Raw genomic sequence first — 20,835 nt, 5'->3', positions numbered from 1 at the left:
AATGGAAGACAATCTCCAATTCACAAAATGAAGGTGAAGATGGGAGGAGGAAACATATGTTGAGAGCCTGAATATACACATGGACAACGAATGGCTAGACCATATAAAATCATGCTTAGACCCATAATCTGCAGGATCCTGCCCAGGAAATGAATCCCTTATAAAATAACCAGCCTTCATTTATTTCCACAATGTAAACACCCCTATAATGGTGACTGGCGCATGGTAGGTGCTCAAGTTATGAGAATTTGCACGTTATTTCTTTTGGCCACCCCTTGACTTTCTTCACATAGAAAGTTGCCCAACTTTATCTGTTTTTCATCTTTTCCGCATCCTATATTTTTGAGAAGATCAGAAAGATTTTCTTTCTCTCCCAGTCTTAACTGAGGGGATGCTAGAGGCAGGAGAGTGAATGAAGTGCAGACTTACTGCAATTCTTCTTGGCATCTTGAAACTTGCCAGAAAATGGGTTTAGATAACTGTACCTGCCCACGGACAACATGGTCATTGGAAAATAATGTATGTTTCCTTCTTGTTAGAGAAATAAAACATATATTCATAAGTGATGCAGGAAGAGCTAATCTGAAACTAAGCTGTTTTGATTATAATCTACTTTTCACTTGGTTTATAAGAAAATGGAATAAATTGCTACCTGATAACATTTACCCTTTGCAACATTTGTTATCTCAAAAGTTTCTTCAGTCCTATTTAGCCAAAAATAAATAAATAAATAAATAATTGCTTTTACATTAACATTTTGAAGTATTTTTTAAAGAAAGACAATAACGACATTGCTTTCATTTACATTTATTTTTCTGCATGACATAACATTTTCTTGGAAGTTTAAGGAGCATTTATTTGTAAAGCTTTCCTGGAAATTTCATTGGAATAAAAAACTAATAGATTACCTATATATTCTCTAAATATACACCCCGTATTTGAGAGTGAAAGAATGGCAACATTCGTTATTACATTATTCTGAATATTGTTTTTCAAAGGAAATTCTTTAGAAACATTGTGGAGTCCTAATGGTAATGATGAATCTCACAAACCTAATGAATGAACATCTTCAAGTTCTTCTCCTCTCCCTTCCCCTCTCCTCTCCTCCCCTCCCCTCCTCTCCCCTCCTTTCTTCTCCTTGCTTCTCTTTCCCTCCTCTCCCCCATTTCCTCCTTTTGAAAACTGGCAGTGAGTGGGTAATGTATGAACAATGTCATCTGCATCCCCAGGCAACTCTGCTTCATTTACAAAGTTGAGAGAAGAAAGAAACTAGGAAACTATTTATTTGACTGCATCAGAAAAGGATGGCTATTGCTAAAGGTGCTTCACTTTGCATTTCATAGAACAAGCCTAACAAGCCCCTATCAACCCCATGAGATCACTCCAATCTGAAAATTGGAAGCAACAGGGCTCCTATAATTCACCATTCAGAGGCAAGTTTCCTGCCTCAGAAAAATCAAAGAGGGGACCAGACTCAAGCAGGCCCCATGTGTGCACCTGGAAGTCAGCTGACTAAGAGCTTAATGACACCCACTGGCCGCCCCTGCCGCAGGAGAATAGTGCTGGCTCAGAGGAACCTGGTGTTGTTGATGCAAAATAATCCTCTTAAAGAGATGTCCCACAGGGCACAAGAATGTATTTTTAGCCTTTCTCGTCCCAATTCTGTTCCAGGGTAATTTTTTTTTCTTTTTTAAAATTCAGGAACTTGAACCTAGGCCATCTCCATCCCATCTTGTTTTGTGAACTATCGAGTTGAATCATCTAAGTATTGGTAATTTTTGCTGCCTAGTAGAAATAATTCTGGAAAGAGGATTCTTTCTTGGAAGCTGACTGGACTAAAACAAGTGTGAGTTAGTGAGAACTAAAATATTTGACCAAAAAGGATGACAAAATATGGGTAACTAAATTATGCCTGACAACAAAGCTTATTTCGCTTTTAGATTTTTCTGGGTCTTTCATTTGTACAGGGATAACTGGAATATGAAACTAAAGAGATGTGGGTGAAAATAGAAACTCCCCTCAGCTTGATATTCCAAACCAAAATTGGCTGTTTAGTAAACTGAAATAGTGTGTTAACATGCTTCTTTCTCCTGGCCCGCGAGCTATTTAAGGTCATGGACTCTGTCTTATTATCATTGTTTTCCAATAACCAATGATATGATATGAAATTTCATATTATGTTCTCATGAAATAGTAATCCATTTGGAATAAATGCATCATCTACTTTACTTGGTTATTTTATGATAGAAAAGATTGGTTAAATGTTCCATTTCTACGGAGTTTTCATATATATGAGAGTACAATATAGTCTGTAGCTCCCATGTATATTTAATTATAGGTGTGACTTATAAAATCCCTTTTTAAAATTTTATTTTATTGTGGTAAGAACACTTAACACTTAAGCTCTCTTAACAGATGCTTAAGTGTACTACTGTACTTAAAATTTGTAGTACTGTACCAGTGTACTAGTGTATTACAATGTAGGTACAATGATGTACAGAAAACTCTAGAACTTATTCATCTTGCTTAACTGAAAGTTTATGACTGTTGATTAGTAACTCCCCATTCCCCTCTTTCCCCAGCCTCTGGCAACTACCATTCTACTCTTTGTCTTTAAGAAGGCGGCCCTCTCTATTGGAGGAAAACTTATAATAGGGAAGTTAGTTGGATGAACTGCAGACTCTTTGCTACAGTTGGTTGTGGGACCAGAAGTGATATCTGTTGTCTCTGTCTTCCACTGTCCATTCTAAATCCCTCTCACCCTCAATAATAACCTTTGCTGGTCTTGGTGACTTACCTGTGTATATGGCTGAACCTCTCATTCCTCAGGGAGTCTCAGATCTTGATAACCATTTCCTTCTTGAGCCAGGGTTGTTCCAGTTCTCCAAACAGTCACCATTTGTCAAGGGAGTAGCAAGAAGTGCCCAGGTGGATCACCCAACATTGACCAGTGTTCCTCTCTTCCTCTGTTGTGTGATAGCCGTCCTACTTCCTCTTGTTGATCAGGGTCAATTGCCTGAGACAAGACAGTGACTCATTTTTGCTTGCTGAGTCCTGGATACAAGAAACCCAAAGTACACAAGAGCTAGTGGCAGCTTGGAGTTCACTGTGATCCTCGGACCTCTGGAAAAGGGACTTCTAATATTCAGATCCCAGAGCTGTTTACCAAGGAAGTAGGACTTCACCCAGTTGGTCACTGGGGATGAGGATACATGGGACCACTCCTGCTTCTACCTCTTGCTTTCTGGGTCCATGTGTTCTTCCTGTTGGGGACACAGAACCATAATAAAGGTCTCTGATACCATATGTGTACTGAAAACAGGAGGATGACTGTGGGGACAGAGCCCCAGAAAGCAGTTTCCAGGCTCTCGGCCTCACATAGAAAGGTGCTGGCTTGGGTAGTAAATGGCCATCAACTGTGATTGGATGGCCATCAGCTGTGGCTAGTTGGCCGTCAGCTGTAACCGGTGAGCCATTGACCACTAATATAACTGCTGTGGCTATGCTAGCAGAAAAATGGGGTCTAGCAAGAAGATGGTGGCTGGGCCTGTAAGCGGCGCAGTGAGGGTTGAGAATTGTGTGGCTCCTGTTTCCTGTGTCTCCAACCCAGCCGCCAGCGAGAATATAGTGGTATGATTCCCCTATCTATGGCTCCGTGGGTGTTCCTTTTTGGCCTCACCATGTCCTGCGTTCTTGTGCAGGGAGCGGGAGCAGAGACCCTGCCTGACTCCCCGCACAACAAATGGCGCAGCGAGCAGGGTCCCCCGCAGGCCGCCCGCATGACACCTGCGTTCTTATGAGGGGAGTGGGACCAGAGACCCTGCAGGCCACCCCGCATGACAATGACACTCTATTATCAGGGTGTTGTCACCAAGCTGGTGTGTCAGCTGTGCCCTTAGCACACTATTCCAACACTCTACCAGGCTATCAACATCCAAGTGCTACAACCAGTAGATCCCATCATCCTGGACCCACTCCCATATCTCTTTCACCATAAAGAGGTAAAATAGCCTGGTTAGATGATATGTTGTATTGGATTTCATGTCTATGAATCAGATGTTCCATGATTTAAACAGTACTCAAAAAATATACAATGATCCCACTTTCTCATTTTAAAAATTTTAATATTGGATACAATTTATTGAATGCATGCTATAAACCACATCCTGAGCAGAGGGCATCACCATTCATCCTCACAATGGAGGTATTACAATAAAAATATTAAGAACAAGAATATTAAGATTAGAAAGACTTAAATTCCAGCCATAAATTTTCCTCTGATTCACAGTTTGACTTTGGGCAAGTTACCTAACACTCTGAGACTGTTTTCTTGTTTTTCGTGGGATTTTACTTCTCATCTACCCAAGAGTAGGCCCACATTTCAGTTTGGGCAGGGAAGTCAAAGACTTGGGCCCCCACCTCCAGCTTTGACTCTCACTAGCTTTGTGATGTTGGAAAAACTACCTTAATCGTACCACACCAACGCTGAGCTCATTAATTTCTACAGTCCCTCTCAGCTTCAAGATTTTATGACTTTCTTTGATAGGCGATTTCTTAAACTTTTCCCTTAGGGTGAGAGGTTTCATTATTAAAATTGTGTGTTTGGTTTGTCAGAATCACCTTCCTGATTTTCAACTTGTATTCAACATGTGTCAGAAGTGGACATCTGGTCCAAATGGCTTCTGAAATACCAGCTTCCTAGTTGAGGACCCGGGAGCTCGCTTTTTCATACCAGTTATAAATGTATCCTACATGCCAGGGAACAGATTGTTTAGGATTCCGATTTCAGTAGGTCAAGGTTGAATTATATAGTAACACCTGAGGTTGGGGTCATCAGCAAGGAGACTGACTGCCCTGAAATCGGCGTGACTCTGATTCAGACTAATGGTGTGCCTGACTTATCCATCTTGGTAGGCTTGCTCCATTCCCTGCAGATGTTTTTTGTTTCAGTTTCCAGAAACATTGCTGGTGATTAATTGGCTGAAATGCATGACCACTCGCTTGTTTTTCTGCTGATGAATGATTTATTACAATCCATTATGCACAGGAGACAGAGTTGTTTTACTCTTATATTACTTTTGTTTTTACTTGCTGTTAGCAGGTACATAGTAAACAAGTTAGAGAACGGATCTCGATGGTGATGGATGTGTGAGTGTATGTCTGGGTTTGTACAAAGTCAAAGGACCCATTTTTTTTCCCTACCGATAATGTAGCTTGGGCCTCTTCCTGGGCTTTTCACCGGCACTGGGACATCGAGGTTAGATATGGAGATCGCATGCCCTACTTCTGGGTTAATAATTGACACCTTCACTTTTTAGCTGTGGATTCGCAATAACAAATGTTTATATAGGGTTCACTTTGTGCCAGGCCTGCTTCTAAGTATTTGACCTGTATTATTTAATGCACTTGTCAATTCATTTGTGCTCAGTTAATGTATGCTTATTTAGTGCACTCCTCAGCGCTACGATGTAAGTGCTATTATCATTTGCATTTTATAGATGAGAAAACTGAGCCGTAGGGTTTAAGTAATTGTCCTAAAGTCACACAGTGGAAAAAAAATAATTGAAACCAGGTCTTCTGACACCCAAATGTTGGCTCTTAACCACTCTTCTGGATGCATACCATATCAGGGTGGAAAACATCGCAGATTTATGCAAGCCAGGACTTCCTTTCATGTACCTTATTCTTCTTTCTTGACATGTATTTCCCCTCCCTATCAGCTTCTCTAAGTACTAGCCTTTATGTAATTTGTGTTTGTGTGCAAAGCTTGTCAGCACACACACACACACACACACGCACACACACACACTCTACACTTGCCATATTATGAGTACACAGAGAGCACATGCTTCCTGCTTGTTGCTACAACAAGGAGATTTGATACCCAGTATATTTGTTTTATCTTGCTGCTTAACAAAGCACCAAACACTTAGCAGCTTAACACAACACATATTTATTATCTTAGTTTCTGTGGGTCAGGAGTCTGGGAACGGCTGAGGGTTCTCTACCCCAGGATCTCATCAGCCTGCAATCAAGATATCAGCCCAGGCCGTGTTTTCATCTGCAGACCTGACTGCGGAGGAATCAGAGATGGCATCATCATCTTTGCCACAGGTATTGACTATAAGTTGGTACACAAGGGCAGGCAATATTCAAGGGCATGACTCATGGAGGGTCATGTTCAGGTGTGTCTGCTACACTTGCTTTCACTAAGCAGCCAGATTGTTATTTGCTGAGTAATTGTGGGATCCAAGATGGGAGTGGGTTGATAATGGCCAGTGTCTTCAAGTTATGAAATTTAAAGCATTCTTCTTCATATACTTGTCACAGATACCTTATTGTCAAATGCTCTCATTCAGATGACCTTGTTTCTGAACGAGACATATCCAGCACTTGTTTTGTGTTATTTGTGTTAAAATCCCAATTATGCTAACTACTAGCTGTGTGATCTTAAGCTCATGTCTTAAACTTCCTAAGCTCCTGCTTCCTAAAAACTGGAATCCTATTACCCACTTCCCTGAATTCTTGGGTGGTGGGGCTAAATGCCCAGCAGGTAGTAGGTGACTTATGAGTGTTAATTCTCCTTATCTCTCCATTTCTTGTCTTTGTGTTGAACATCCCTTCTTTGTTGGCTCATTTGTTAATTTAAAAACCAAATTTTTCCTTTGTGAAGTTTACATTTACCCAGGGACAATCACATTCCAGTCAGGTTTCTCCAAGTCTCCATCTGAGACTCCCTAAATCTCCTGGGGAACCTGGCTGTTAATAGTCAGTTACTTCCCGAGATGGCCTCATCCTTTGCAGTTTCCCAAAGGTAATTTCCAACAGTGACCTAGACATTTGGAAAGTGACATAACTGGTGCCCCTTTGCCCAGGGTAAACTAGTTATAATTGTCTGTGTGTTTATGTGCCTAACGCACTTTGCAAATATTTGCTGCCGTGCTCCTCACCCTCATGAAAAGGCAGAGTTAAACAAAGGTACTTGCTTTAAGCTTCTCCCTCTGGAGGGGTTTAATTATTTTTTTCATTGTTCTTTCACACAAAGTAACTTCCTTTACGTAATACCTAGGGTCACAACACCTACTGAATTATTCTGGGTCCAGTCCATGTTTGGAGGATACAGAGAGATAAGGGGAACTTTCCTGTACTTTCTTCTTACTCAGTGGCTTACGTCAGAATAGATGATGCAATTCCAGAGGATCTGAGGTTAAAGCACCAGTAAGTGTGAAGCACTTTTCATTCATCCCTGAGTAATTTTTCTTAGGACAGATCTAAGCCACAGGCCTGTACCGGCCCTGCAAGTGGCTTGAGACCATTTGGGAGTGGAATCCCAGGTCCCCGGCACCCAGAATGGGGTGTAAAAGGGAGCCCCACAGACAGGGGCCCCACATGCCCAGGATAGGAACACTGATTTCCTTAAGGTCCTCTGCTTGGAATGCTCATGCTCCTGGTATTTTGTACTGAGAGGCTTCTACTCGGCCCAAGGCAGGGCCCAGGCAACTTCTCAGCGTCGCTCTGCTGAGGGATGTGCCAGTGATCTCAGCCACCTGCCTGACCCAAGGCTTCCCGGTTAGGAGGGGGATGGCTTTCCTCGGACTTGCTTTCCTTGGGTTGAGGACTTTTCTGGAGCTTGAGCCTCCTCTGCTGTGTGAGACATTCATCTGTTTTTGGTTTGGGCATCACACCATCGCACTTCTTATGCTTGAAACTTTGTATAACTTCCTGACCACCGATTTTATTAAAGTTCCACTGTCCTATTCTCTGTCCTTGTATTAAACGGGTTTAATCTAGATGGGGATATAATTTGTACAGTGCTTGAAACAGCATCGAGTAATATTCATTCTCATTGACAGTTGCTTCAGGAAGTTACACTTTCCAACGCAAAACAGAAACCTTTCTTTTGAGCATGATTTGTGTTGTGCTTTTCCTTTTTAAAATAAAACAAGAAAAGTTTGTGTTACATAATCGCCCTATATATTTTCAACCACTTCCCTGAACACTTCTTTGAATGGTGAAACCATCTTCTCTTCTAGAATTGGAATTTCTTTTCTCTCCCAGGATTGCTTAAAATAACCCTTTATCATGGCACATTCATCAAGTTGTGTCCTTCTTAAAGGTTAAACTTGACTACACAATTCATTTCTGAGAAGTTCATTTTTAAGTTCTTTTATAGTGTTCAAATCTTTCATAATGAACTTGAAATGGATACACAGAGCACACGCACTCACACTTACTCCCAATCCAGCTGGTGATTTCTTCTCTATGGCTCCATGCTCTCTCTTAGCTCTGAGCTCTAAGCATATGCTGTTCCCTTCTCTTAAACTTCTTCTTTCTGCCCCATCCTCCCTTCTTCACTTGATTAACCGCCTGCATTTTTGCTCCCAGTTTAGAGTCTACTTAACCTATACTTTCCCTACCAACCCAAGGAGTGAATCCAATACTCTTCTCACCCTTCCCATGTATTCCAGGGTTTGCCATAGGAGAACAGATAGCACTGCCCTGTGAATTTCTGGCCTTTTGCCTTGTTTGTCAAACAGACAGTAAATTCCCTCAAGGTAACAACTGTGGATAACTCACTGGTTCCCTCCATGTTCTCAGTAAAGTTTTACTGGGTGATGAATGCATCCCTGTTATATAGATGAAAACACTGAGAATCAGAAAATTTGAGGTAACTTTCCATCATCATATGACTGTATGAAGTCAGGATATAAATCCATACATAATGGCTCTAGAGCTAGATTTTCTACGGCAATGTGCTATCTATGTTTATCTGTTTGCTATGTATCGAATGTCTGTGTCCCCCTCAAATTCATATTTTGCAGTCTAATCCCCAATGTGATGGTATTAGAAGACGGGGTCTTTGGAAGATGACTAGGTCATGAAGGCAGAACCGTCATGAGTGTATTAGTACCCTTAGAAGAGTGGCCCCAGGGAGCTCTGTTGCCCCTTATGTTACTGTGAGTACATAGTGAGAAGATGGCCACCTATGAACCAGAAAGTAGCCATCCACCAATTGAATACGCTGGTGCCTTGATCTTAGACTTCCAGCTTCCAGAACTGTGGGAAATACATTTTGTTGTTGTTGTTAATAAGCCATTCAGTCTATGGTATTCTGTTATATCAGCGTGAATGGACTAAGACACTATTGTTGCATAATAAACAATCACAAAATTTAGTGACCTAAAACAACCATTTACTTTGCTCAAAATGTTGTGGGTGAAGTTGTTGGGAAGGAATGGGCTAGGCAGCTCGTCTCTGCCCTACAGGGCACCAGGTAGGACAGGTAAGGCTGGAGGATTCACTGCTGAAATGGGGTCTTACTCTTATGCCTGGTGCCTTGGGGCTCCTTGATGCGTTCTCTTTCCATGTGCCATCTCATCCTCCAGGGCTTCTCCACATGCCCTGGGCATATCAAGACTTGGTACCATCTCTTCTTCCATTGAGCTGGTTCTCAAGAAGTAGGACCAGGCCAGATAAAGGCTATGCTCAGATCTGGCACAGTGTGACTTCTGCTGGATTTTATTGGTAAAAGCAGATATAGGGTTCATTCATATACATGGGATTGGAAGAACAGACTCTGCCTTTTAATGAGGGTGGTAAAGTCACATTGCAGAAGAACACGTTGGAAGGGAAATACTATTGTATCCAATTTCAGAAATGTATTGTGCCACAAACCATATAAGAACAGCTACATGTTTGAAGAGAGCAATTCTTCCTTTATTTACTCAATAAAAATTCTTCACACACCTACCATAATGCATGCATTACTCAAGTGACCAAGGCACACTTCTTGCTTCCAAGGTGCTAACATTCTAGCATGAGAGGCAAGAAAAGTGGTTTATCAGTCTGTTTATACTGTGTAACAAACCACCTCAAAACTTGGTGGTGTCAATGCAACTGTTTCTTTGGTTCATGACTATGAATTTGTGATTTAGGCTGGGCTCTGCTGGGTTGTTTTTCTAGTTTCCATCGTACTTAGTCAGAGGTCAGCTTTGTTCTGGTAGGTGGTTTTGCTGATGTTGGCTGTGCTTTCTTACTTATTTGGAGATTAGCTAGCATTGGGCTAGTCTAGAATATCCTGGGCTGGAACGTCTGGGCTCTCTCCTGTATGATAGCCCTTCACCAGCAGAATGGCCTTAACTTGTTTTCATAGCAGAAATACAAGTCCAGGAGAACAAGAGAAACTACGCAAGCCTGTCGAGACATAAACTTGGAAATGGCACAACGTCACTTCTGCTGCATTCTATTGGAAAAAGCAAGTCATCAGGCAAGCTGAGATTCAAAAGGTCAGGAAATATACTATTAAACTTTGATGGATTGTACACCTGAAATCTATGTAACTTTGCTAACAATTGTCACCCCAATAAACTTTCATTAAAAAATTGTTTTTTGATGGAAGAAGGTTCAAAGCTACACTGCAAAGGACAGGGATACAGAAAAACCATTATTTTTGGCCAGCATGCAATCCATCTATCAAAGATATCAAACAATGTCAATGCAGTGTGACAAATGTGGGGGGCTGAAGGTTACTTTATGATGCTGGGCATCTAGAAGGGGTGGCAAGTGGGAAATATCATGATAAGGGACCAGGGAAAGCTTCACTTAGGGATCTTAAGGATGGGTGGTCCTCTAAGCTTGTATGGAGAACAGAAGGGAAGGGCTGCTCCTTTACCAAGTGGTCCTGCGTTGAAGTGTATAAAGTGTTTAAGATCTTTATCTCCTATTCCTGGCTAGGTGTCAGCAGACCATCAGACAAAGGGCATGGCCACCCTGATATATATGCTAAGAAAACTAGAACAAGCAGGGATCCTGAAAATGACTTTTCTCAATCTTCCCAGTCCATAGATTTGAAGACTGGGAATGAGACAGATTTGCCCTTGTATATTTGTCTGTTAGGGCTCCCATAAACAAAATCCTGTAGACTGGGTGGTTTAAACAACAAATTTATTTTCTCACAGTTCTAGAGGCCAGAAGCCAAAGGTCAATGTCTTAGTAGGTTTCGTTTCTTCTGAGGCCTCTCTCCTTCTGAGGCTTGGAGACGGCTGCCTTCTTGCCATGTCCCCACACGGTCTTTCCTCTGTGCTTTTTGTGTCCTAATCTCCTTTTTTTCATAAGGACACTGGTCAGATAGGATTAAGGCCCACTTACATGATTTCATTTTAAATTAATTACCTATCTAAAAGTCCAATCTCCAAACATCATAACATCGTGAGGTACTGAGCAGTTAGGGCTTCAACATTTGGATTTTTGGGGAAGGTTACAATTCATCCAACAACCTCATGGTCATATAATGAGAATTGAATCTGGAAGCTTGAGCTGTTCTCCATAACGCATGTATCCTCTTGGCTTTCGGCTGAACATTGCTTCCGTTTTGCCCTCCAGGTGACTGTCTTTCCTAAAAAAGGTCGCTTGTATATAGTCCTGTCCCTCCCCGTCTATTCTGCGTGTCTCCTTCCTCGGGGATGCCTCCAAAGTCAATAAAAATACAGAGGAAACTCAGAGCCCAGAGGTAACAGACGATCTGGTGCACAAACAAACCAGTTAGCCGTTGGCACATGTGAGGGATATTATCTTTAAATTAGTTGGGGAAAATTAATATTGCTCACTTGCTATGCTCACCGGTATTGTCTGCTCTGTGAATCAGCAGGGCCAGAGCCACTGTAGATAATATTTTTTAATTAAAAGGAAAATAACTTCTTGTGATTAATCTGCTTCTTTGGGGACTTGATCCAGAATCTCATAAATCTAAAATGGAGGCATTTGCTGGTTCACCACAGGCTCCCTCCCCCTGAGCCAGCTCAGGAGTAGGGTAGGAGACGAAGCTGGCAGAACAACACAGACCCCATCAGGGCAGACCTAGGCCAGGAGACGAGAGACCAGCCTGGAAGGAGATACTGGGATCTCAGCTAGGGCAGAATTCTTGGCAGGGAAGCCTTGTCCCAGTATTCAAGAGAGCAGGTGTTAGTAGCAAAAGGTCTTAGGTAAAAATCCAGGGTCTGGAAAACTGTATGAAACTCAGTTTTCTTATATTTGAAATGGGGCTACATAAACATCTACCCCCAAAGGGAAAACACTTATGCAAAAGGGGCTCTGAGCTTTGGAGCCAGATTGCCTAGTTTTGATTTTGGAAGATTTTGCTTTCTAGTGACCTTCAACCTGTAATTTAACCTCTCTGCTTCTGTTTCTTTCTGTGAAAGAGGGGTGAGAGGGCCTGTCTCTTAGGGCTGTTGTGAGGACTAAGTACGTTTAAACACGTCAGGCGCTGGAGCACGGTGTAGTAAACACCAAGTAAACATCTGCTCTGACAAGGCCAGTGTGAGAATGCACGATGTCTTCTGTGGTGGTTACAAGTCCACTTTAGGGATGGGGAAACGGAGGTTCAGGGAGAGGATGGGACTTGCCCACAGCATAAAGCAAGTTACTGGCAAAGCTGCGTGCAGGATGCGGGTTTTGAACCCGGGACCAGAATTATGTACATAGGTGTGTGATTTTGGAATTCCTGCCTGGCTTTAGTCTTCTAACAACCTAGAAACAATAGTAGTGAGGTTAGCCCCAGGCAGCATTGCCGGAGGGCCGAGCTGCGGGGTGCCAGCACCTCTCTGTGCTACGAAGCGCTGGGTGGCGCTCCACATCCATCAACGCATTTCAACTTCTCAATGGCTCACAAGACAGCTCCATGTGACAGAAGAGGACACTGAAGCTCAGGAGACATAAAACCCCACCTAAATGCACAGTACCACAGTGGAGCTGGCATCTCAAACCATGTTTAGTGTAACTCCAAAATGCTGTGCGGCAAGGCTGTTTCCTGGAGAAAGATGGTTCTGTTCTGCATCTTGCCTGCACTTCCCTTGCCTCCCACCGTCCCTTGAACCTCCTCACCTGGTGCCATTGTTGTCTCATCTTCATGTAGGGAAGGACCATACATTTATTCTTACTACAGTAGCCATGACTGATGAACGTTTCAGATGTTGATTCTTCCCCTTTCCCATCAGCCCTCCAACACATCCAAACACACTAAGGCCGTGCGCCATTGGACACAGACCAGAAGACTGGTGGTTGTTTCATTTACATTGCAGGCTGTAAAATACAGAGCAAACGTGGGCAATTATAACCTTCCTGGCATTTGTATTAGGTGGGCCATGCAAAATCGTGGTCCAATGTTACAGACGACCAAATTGAACCTCAGGGAGATGAATCTACCCCGACTATGTGTCAGACACTATTTAATGCATTACTGAAATCCTGGGTGTTCCTTCCTCTTCTGGTACTGTCTCTCCAAGTAACTATGGGGCAATGGAGAGCTCCTTTGCCTGGCAATCTTGGGCTACTGTCAGAAAGAAAGCTGTGATTTGACCAGACTATGTTCAAAATATAAATTGGTTTCGTTTCATTATGACTTTCATGACACAGAAAGTCTATGAATCATATCAAAACCCCTGAGCTACCCTCCAAACAAGTGCTGGGATCCCCGCCCACTGACTGATACCGAACCCGCTTCTCAGTCATGCCAGCCACGTGCACACTGACCAATGCCGGACACCAGACGTGGTCAACAATATCGTTCGATGGTAACTTCCCCCTTCTCTTCTCTGTGTGGAGAGCCACAGAACCTTATAGGCTTAGAACACCTGGAGAATATCTAAGTAAACACTCCTTGCACACATGAGGAAACTGAAGCACGGAAAGGCTAAGGGAGATGCCAGATGATACAGCTAATTATGTCTAAACGCAAGTAAGAAAAATCAAGAGGACGGCTGTGTAGATCACAAAGGGAGACAAACCAGGTCAATAGAAGGACCTTCCAAACAGGCGCTGAGCTGTTCCTCTGTGAAATGGGTGATTTCAGGAGGAAGTGGGGTCTTTGAAAACAATGGCCGAGGACTGTGTCAGGGACGCCACGAGGGGACTCTGGCTGGGGAGTGCTGCGTATGTGTCTGCATGTGTATGCGTGTGAAAGGGGTGTAAATGTGTTGGGGAAGAAGATAGAATTGGAATGAATGGTCTAATCGGTCTTTTCTGCCTTTCTCTTCATATTCGAGTAGTGCTTTACTGACAGCAAACAGTTTCCATACACCGCCTCATTGGATCCATATGGTTAAAGCAGGTATTGTAGTTCACATTTTACAGGTGGAAATCAAAGGTTCAGAGAACTTAAGTAGCTTTTCTGTTGTCATACTGTGGTAGCTGGAGGCTGTGCACCTGGAACCCTGGTTGCCACTTCTAGTCCTGCCCTTTTCCTTTATATGGACCTGTCTTCTCTCCTTTTGGCAATTGGATTTCGGGATACTACCTCAGTCCTATGCAGGCATTATCATCTCTGTTCAGAGGTAATTTAGTTCAGAGGAGCATACCCTCAGTGTGTGTGACCGCGAGTTGTGTGAGCACGTGTGTGCTGGTGTGGAGTTAATGACCTTTGGAGTCAGACGCACTTGTGCACAATTCTAAGCTCTGCTGGGGACTAAACCAGATACTGGATATGAGATCCAAATGTCCCTTTGAAAGACAAGGGAAAGCACTGGTTAGTGGGGAAAATGACACTGTCACCACACTCAGCTGTGATTTTCTCAGGTAGACTCAGGAGCTAGTTCTGTTCTTCCTCCAGGTGGACCTCCTGGATGTACAGGGAACTTTTTCAAATGCTACATTTTTATGACTGGGGACATCCCTATAGATCCCTAATAATGTTACACATCTTTCAAGCTCCGAATCAAGCTGATTGTCACTTCAAAGAGAAGCCAGAAAGATCCTTAAATAGTGACACATTGTGTTATGTCCCTGCTCAAAATCCTCCAAAAACACTCAGAAGCAAGTCCAAAATAGTATCTTTGTTTGCACATTCTTAAAGCAGATTTGACAAGATTCAAAGAGTGCCTTGGGATGAAAGTGAGACTGGGAATGGAGAAAGCCAAGAAAGTATCCTGATAGTTACTGTCGGCAAGTGTGGCAATTACTCTCCAGAACTCTGAGGAACTTATAGAATATGCCTCAGAATTATTTCACCTAGAGATGACGCTTCTGGGCATTTTTCAGTCCATGTCTGTTCCTCAGTGGTTGAGGGTTGCCCCTGGTACATGAAAGCTGCCCTGAGTGTGTATTAAGCATGTCCTTTGGTGTAGGACAAAGCTGTCAGGCAGCCAAGTGGAGAGAAGCAGGCTTTTGGGGCGAGGTGCTATCAGCATGGATGGTAAGTCCACCTGCCGATGATACGTCCAACTCTGAACACACTTGAGGCACGTGGGCAGGGCACACAATGTCCTCATGGGTACAAGGACCTCTTCTCAGACCTTGCGTCCATCTACCCTCCCCCTTGTCACTCCACTCTGCCCACGTGCTTTTCACCAAAAATGCCAAATAAATCCCCACATCAGGCCTGCCTTTGTTTGCTAGGGCTGCATTCACAAAGCACCACAGACTGAGGGTTAAACAACATAAAGGTATTCTTTCATAATTCTGGAGGCTGGAAGTCCAAGACCAAGGTGTCGGCAGGGTTGCTTCCTTCTGTCTCCTCTCTCCTTGGCTCGCAGATGGCTTTCTTCTTGTGTCTTCACCTTGCCTTCCCTCTGTACATGCCTGTGTCCTAGTCTCCTCTTCCTAGAAGAACACCAGTCAGATTGGATCAGGGTTCCTCCTAATGATTTCATTTTAACTTTATTACCTCTTTAATGAGCCAATCTCCAAATACGGGGGCCAGCTCCAAAGACCCCAACTCCTAATACCATCACATTGCGGGCACGGATTTTAACACATGAATTTTGGGGGGACACAAACATTCAGTCTATAGTAAGAATCTTCTTTGAAAAAACATTTGTTGTAGGTTTTGGGGACTTTTTTTGCTTTCCAGAGAAGCAAACTTCAATTGTCCAGTGTGCTTGAGAAGCAAATACTTTCTCCCTTTACTTTCCAATCCCATTTTTCCTGCATAAGAAACTAGACTTCTAAGTAGCAAGGGAAAGCTAGAATATCAACACCCAGGATAACCGAGTTGTACTGGCTGAGAGGCGAATGCCTCACTTTTTTGTGGTCATAATTTGGATATGCTCAACGGAGGCAAAATTTCACAGTAAATCTCTCTCTAAAAGAGAGTTCCCTTCTTACAACTCAGAGTTTCATAAGGAGGAAGAGAACAAGGTTCTGTCCATGCTGTGTTTGGGTGAGCAGTGCCATGTTGTTTCTCAGGTGGGGCCAAGCCAAGGGTCAGGCAATAAGATGATACCTAGATGACAGGTAGACTGAGGCTTCTCTAGAATCCGTACACACTGTCAGGGGAGGTAACATGCAGGCTGAGACAGTTATATATCCTCCTCTATCTTTTCAGCATAATTCCATGATTAGCAAAATCCAGACATATTACTTGAGCTTAATTTCCATGCTTTCATTGGGGAATGATGAAATACGTTGAGTGGTTCTTAAAATCTGATTTGCATTTGTGCCCCTGAGCCAAGAGATATCACAAATGAAGAGGGTTTGGGACTACTGCTATGCTCCTTGTGAATCTTGGTTTGAACGTGGCTGAGAGGGTGTGATGGCTTACAGCTTAACGTCCCCTGCATTTATGGGCTGGGAGCATGGGAGTGAAGGCCTCTGGAACTATGAGCTCAGCTCGGCATGGGCTGGGAATCTTCTTTGTTGAAGGGAGTCCCCGGAGCACTAGAGCTTTAAGAATGGCTCACACAGCTTCTGTTTTGGAGAAGCTCAAGGTCTTCTGAAGAAGATGGACACTCAGCAGGGAAACATGATGCAATGTAGTGATTACAATGATAGAGACCTAAATAGGGGATTATGGCCAGAGATGGGACTTAACCAGTATGGGAGGGACCAGGAAGTCTTCCTGGAAAAATGATGCGAAAGGATCATGAGGAGCTAAGCAAAAGCATCACAGGCTGAGGTGCCAAGCTAAGCACAGACAAGAAGGTGTGAAACCGTAGGATGGAGGCAGTGACCATAGGAGCTTCTGCCCATAGGTGGGGATGGGAGCAGGTGAGGCAGATGGTGAGGAGATAATAATCCTCACCTCCTCCAGTGATAGGGAGAAGAGAGCACTATTAAGCTTGGGGATGACATGGAGAGATTCAAGTTGCAAATGCAGTATTCTGATGACCTGAGTGGAGGGTGGGTTGGAAGGGGAGAGACTCTAGACAAAGAGCTCAGTTGGGAGTCATTGAGTGCTGAAGATCTTAATGAGATCAGAGGTCACAGGGATGGAGAAGAGAGAGAGACCTTGACTTATATCCCGGGAGTAGCATCAGCTCATCCTGAGCTAAGGGAGAAATGGAGGAGATATTTCCTGCTCCAAGACTTAGGAAGAGGGAACTGAGGATGGCAGTAGACACATGACTCTGAAGTGACTGAAGGAAAAGGTGCAAAGCCTGGTTCTGTGATGCGACTCTAAGACCTTCTGTGTGAGTTGATCAAAGCCTCTAGATTGCTCTTCTCTAGGGGTGACGTTGCTGAGAAAACTAGATGAACTGGCTGGTCCCTGGAGGACCTGATTTTTTTTTTTTTCCAGAAGGTGAGCATTGCCACAGAAAAGGCATGCCCCAAAGACCCTTTATGGCTGAACCTTCTTGGAGATCAGGCCAGCAGGAGCGTCAGCAGGAGACGTGTAGCAACTGGGGCCTGTGGCTGCTTCTCAGACAAAAAGTAAAACTGCCTAGAGGTGGTACAGATGCCAGGAAGGAGGCATGGAATCGCTATTGGAAGCACCGGCACACAGGACCAGTGGGCTGTCGTGTTGAAGAGCATGAGATTTTAATCAGAGTCCTGGGCTCAGAGCTAGACTGTGACACACTGTGTCTGTAGCCTCAATTGTTTTCTTTATTATATTCTGCTCTGTTTTGGACTCATTGTGTTCTTTCCCCCTGAAATTCATATGTTGAAGCCTCACCTCCAATACCTCATAATCTGACTGTATGTGGAGACAGGGTCCTAAAAATGAGCACTGCAGGGTTTTTATCAGGGAAAGTGCCCCCTAATAGGTGAGGGTGGAGTTGTGTTGTATCTTGATCCCTCTAGATACCCAGCAGAATCCTAGGGACAAGGCTCTCTCCTGAGTAGATCCTCGTATTGCTTATTTACTCTTTTATTCCTTCAACAAGCATCTATTGAGCACCTTCTAAGGTCAGGGACTGTGGATACAGCGGTGATTATACAAGGTCTGTGCCCTGGGGAAGCTTACAGTTCAGTGAAGGGTTTGGTGATCCATGTCTCCTATGGTCCCTTCTGCACAAAAGAGCGGAGTTGAGAAGTTGCAACAGAGACTTCATGGCCACAGGATCTGGCCCTTTACAGAAAAATTTTGCCAACCACAGGTCTGTGGGAAGGTAGACCATTGTGGGACAGCTGGGAATGCTCTCCCAAGTCCTTCCTTTCCTTTCAGGAAACTCTTATTCATCTTGATTTCTCATCTGCAGCATCACCACAGTTGAGCAGCCGTCTCTGATTCTTTCTCTCACAGGCTATTCCAGGTCTCCTAGACTCACATGCCTTTCTTGTATAACACAGGTCACACTTTATATAATTATTCATTTTCTTGGTGATCATTTGATCCATGGCTGTTTTCCCAGTAAGGCAGCCCTGGTTACGGGCTCAGCACTTCTCTAAGCACTGTCTCTATAGTAACTCATTTAATTCTCCCAACAACCCTATGAGGTAGGTCCCGTTATTATTGCTGTTTTGCTGATGAGAAACTGAGACACAGGGAGGTTCACTAACCTGCCCAAGGACACTGGGAAATAAGTGATGGGTCAGGATCTGAGCCTTGAATAGTCTGGCTCCCGCCCCAGCTCCTCGAGTCTTGCGTGGCACATGGTGGCTCTTAAACACACGCGTGCTGAGGGGATGGATGATGCAGCTCTCTAGGCCACTGTTATTCTAGGGAAATCAACCAAGCCCTGTGCAGGCGGAGGGATGTGCACGTTTATAGCTGAGATGGGTTGGGTCACAGGAAACTGAGCACATGACCTTCACGTTTTTAATTTGACTAAAGGCCTTCGAATGAGAAACAGAAGAGCAGACACCTTTTCTTTCCCATTGTCACTTATGGCAGCTTAGGACTCCTGGCATCCCCCACGTGCCATCCCCGAGCCAAGACGATGATCCCCACTTGTCCTCCTGTTTTTCTCATCTGTGAATTTGCAATCAGCCGCTCAAAACCATTCCTTTTTATATTATTATTATTTCAACTCCCTTTCTTCTCCCCCAGACGCTATCAAGCTTCTGGAAGCATAAAAGCAGCTAAGCAATTATAGGAACTGAACTTGAACTCTAAACCTCAGGAGATTCACCCATCACTGAGCTGCAAGGCTCCCTGGGCCTCCAGCTGCAGTAATTTTGTGAGGTCAGCACAGTGTGTCCATGGGGGGACCATATTTTATTTTTCAATCAGGCATGGTACTGTCAAGTATCGCTTAAGTGGCTTGGTATCAGCACTTTTCTTCAGAAAACTGATGAGCTTGGTGTGCATGACGTTTCAAAACCTGTGTGTAAATGTGCCAGTTATCAAGATTTTCCAAAGTCCCAGTTTTCTTCTTCTGAGTGACTTCAGGAGTTTCCTCCAACAGTGATCCCTTGGGCCCTGTTCTGCTTGCAGGCCAGCCTGCGCCTTTTAGCTGTAAATGCACTCTTGTGACTCAAGATTGAAGTAGCCAGAATTAGCCCTGGGGGGTGCAGGTCCGGGGTCGGTGTGTGTCAGGAGTTTGGCTGATAGTGTTCAGGGCGTCTCTCACTTGCAGCGTGGCGGTGCAATTCTATACTGTTTTCAGACTGAGCAGTCTGTGCGGTCCTGGCTGCTTGGGGTCAGGTAATATTTCCTTTCAGGGAGCCACTCTGTTGGCTTTTCAAAGGGTGCTGTTTCTAGCAGAAAGTTCCGTATTTTCACCATGAGCCCTAACCAGTAAAGGAATCTGAGTTTGACAGTGAGAATTTCTCATTTTCCAGGACCTAATTTTCACAACGAGATAGCAACTGAGGATGTGACAGTTCACCTCCCTGGAGGGAAGCTGGTTCAGGACGTGCGACCTGAACATCTGCAGAAACCGATTCCCTTGTCTCATCATTCATCACAGCTGAAGAGACCCTGAACTTAGACGTGCCCCACATATATACTGTGGACTTACTTCTTGGTAGGGTAAGTGTGACATGTAACATCCCAAGATCACAGCCTATGCGGGAGAAAGGGGACTGCACGTGGCCTTACGCTTCATCTGTCTCTTTTTCAAAGGCATCGAAACTGGGACCTGGAGATTTGTTATCTATTAATTCTACGACGGCAACAGCACAATCCCACCAAACCTCAGTCACTCTGTATTTGAGGTCAGAGGCACTTAGAGTTGCAGCTCTAACCAGCTCTTGGCTCTTTTCCTCAGATCTGAGTCCCAAGATGTTAGAGAAGGGCCAGATGAAAGCACTTGGGAAACTAATAGTCCACATGCTGTAGTTGTTACTACTGTGTGTCCCCAAAAATAAGACCTAGCCGAGTCATCAGCTCTAACTCGTCTTTTGGAGCAAAAGTTTATAAAAGACCCGGTCTTATTTTAATATAAGACCTGGTCTTATATAATAAATTATATAATTCATATAATATAATATAATATAATATAATATAATATAATATAATATAATATACTGGGTCATATATTAATTTTTGCTCCAAAAGATGCATTAGAGCTGATGGTCCAATGAGGTCTTATTTTCGGGGAAACACGGTATATGTGAGTGGGTCGTAAACTGTAAGGCACTGTGAATATTTGAGGTATTATTATTTAGGTTATATCTAGGCTGTTATTACTTAGATGATTATGATACTACTTAGGTAGTTATCCTCATCATCTAAATAAT

At 43.6% G+C, this 20,835-nt stretch overlaps 1 long non-coding RNA gene across 1 annotated transcript in view; it reads left to right on the top strand.

The window, feature by feature from the left end:
• Positions 1 to 20,835, top strand: part of LOC109452126 (uncharacterized) — a 417,227-nt gene that overhangs the window by 353,581 nt on the left and 42,811 nt on the right. The window contains exon 6 of the long non-coding RNA XR_016019177.1: positions 19,936 to 20,125. This is a non-coding gene — a long non-coding RNA (uncharacterized LOC109452126). The remainder of the gene's footprint in view (positions 1 to 19,935; positions 20,126 to 20,835) is intronic.

Source organism: Rhinolophus sinicus, chromosome 1 (assembly GCF_057876585.1).
Source record: "Rhinolophus sinicus isolate RSI-liver-muscle chromosome 1, RSI-T2T, whole genome shotgun sequence".
Taxonomy (NCBI): Eukaryota; Metazoa; Chordata; class Mammalia; order Chiroptera; family Rhinolophidae; genus Rhinolophus; species Rhinolophus sinicus.
The sequence above is the reverse complement of the archived record's forward strand: the minus strand, read 5'-3'. Positions and strand labels throughout refer to the sequence as shown.